This window comes from Seriola lalandi, unplaced genomic scaffold (assembly GCF_002814215.2).
Source record: "Seriola lalandi dorsalis isolate HSWRI2012SDOR001 ecotype SW California unplaced genomic scaffold, Sedor1 jcf7180002054919, whole genome shotgun sequence".
Taxonomy (NCBI): Eukaryota; Metazoa; Chordata; class Actinopteri; order Carangiformes; family Carangidae; genus Seriola; species Seriola lalandi.
Window position 1 is genome coordinate 95853 of NW_019525471.1, and position 2377 is coordinate 98229.

Sequence of the window (2377 nt, forward strand, 5' to 3'; positions counted from 1 at the left end):
CTCAGAGCATGTACACTGATCTTAAAGACGGGGACAGTCCTGTGGGCAGAGTAGACTCTGTCACTTAGGCATCAAAGTTCCCCTGTATTCTACTTATTGAATGGTTTCCATCCCGTCTTTCACTCTCATCACTGCTCATTATGGCCTTACAGCTGTGTAGCGGTGCGAAGCGGCTGACATCTGAGCCTTGATCAGATGACATGCAGTTTGAAGTTGGCGAGACTTGTGCCCTCGAAGGTCAGGGCTTTTCATCTCAGAGGCCACAATGAAATGACCTGTTGTTGTCATACATGGAGGAATATCACAGCCAATATGGAAGCACAATATGGTCACTTCTCCCTTGTGGTTATGAACTCTCAAATTTATTTATTTTTTTCAAAAATACTCCCCTGCATCTGTTATGAAAAGTGCCATGATGGTCTGATAATGACGGGTGCTTCATTTTGATAGTGTTTATATATAGATAGATAGATAGATAGATAGATAGATAGATAGATATTATATTCAACTAAAATAGAAAGGAGTTAACAAACCTTTGTGATAAACCAACCTATTCTCATTTATACTAATTGATTTTATTAATGGTCTTGAAAAGTGACTGAATCTTTTTTTTTTTTTTTTTTTTTTATGTAAATGTTGCAAAGATACACACATGGAAGCAAAAAAAAAGTAGGCTCCTTTAAAACAAAGGTAAATGTGAAGTATATTATGCACAAGTTCATTAATCAAATATTTAATCTCTGACCATTTTCTTTCAAATACACTATGAAAAAAAAGTTATTCTGAACCACATACAAAATTGACAGATACTAAGAAGTTGCAGAAACCTCTGTATCCCACAGAGTAAAGCGCATGTCCTCAGCGGTCACACTCAGAGGGAGTAAGTTTATTGATGAAAAGAGATCTGTGTCCTCTAATTACAGTAATGGCATGTTTCCAAAGGAAATGCAAAAGCAGTATCCCCTCGCTTCCTTTGACCTCCGCCTGCTTCCTCCCCACTGTGACTCCAGCATTTCCTAAGTGTGAAGAGCATATGCTGACATTTGCTCGCCCTGCACTGCTGTGACATATTTGCCACTAGGGGGCCTCCGGGGATGAGACGAGGTATTCCTTTACACAGTAGACTGGCTCCTGAGAGAGGAAGATGGATGACCTTTGGCTTTATTTATGTCGTTGCCACTCATGCAGGACCTTTTCATCAGATACGGTCATTGTAATCCCTCAGCCCCCATTCAATTTACAGAGGCACTCTGTCACTGCAGACCACTAAAGCCGACGAAAATTAATGGATCAATAACCCCTCTGAAAGCCTGGCGGGAGGGTCCAGATCCCCACAGTCGCTATCAAGTTACGAGTCATAATGAATGGGGTGTTGTTTATGTTGTAAAGTGCAGCGTCACTGAGTCCTTTGAACAAACCAGCCTCTTAGCCAGAGCTTAGTGCACCACTGTTTTCACGGATGTGATGGAGACACAGTTAAATGGAGATATGGAAAGAAAAAAAAAACACTTTTTCATAACGCAGTCTTTTATAAGTTGTAACTAATGTGTTTACTAATGGTTAATCTTCAGCATTTATCCTCTTCTATCAGTTAAAACAAACGTTTGTGTTGCCAGGTTGTGGAAAAACCCCTGAGGCTGTTGTTTATCCAGCTACTGTATGAACTTTGTCTTTTTAAATCTTTGGTTCATCAGTAAGTGGTCTATATTTTATGACTTACCCTCTGGAAAGAAACTGAAGGATCTGGAGCACAATGTTGAGGGATTATTGCAGAACTTTTTATTAATGACTGATGCCTTTTTTATTTATGTATTTTTTTATAAAGCTACAAACACATGAGCCTTTTGTCACCAGTGAGAATCAAGTATCCCCAGTTTGTGATATTTTTTCATTTTTATTGGTTGAGACCTACTTGTTTAATAACCATCTAAAAACCCACTGAATTATTCAAGAAATAAATAGTTTTCACACTAGCACAACACTTGCCAAAGGGAATTTTCAACAGCCTGGCTTGCTTTTGATAAAGGGTATAATTATTAGAAAGTTGCGGTGGCCCTAAGAGCTCGACGCACTGCAACTTAAGAAAACACGTGTAAATACACAAACGTGCTGTAAATTCAGTCCTACAACACGACGGAAGTGTTTCCATGGGACATTAAAAAGTGATGAACCTGACTGGGACTTCTTCAGTGCCCAATTGTGACTTTTGAAGTTAAGAGCACTGGATGAAAAGTGCATCACAGCCTGGTTCATCACTTTATTTATTTATTTATTTATTTATTTATTTAAGTTATTTTTTGCCTTGATTCTGATGGAGAGAGAGAGAGAGAGAGGATGTGTTCCCAGAGAGGAGGTGTTTCCAGTGGACACAGGTGTA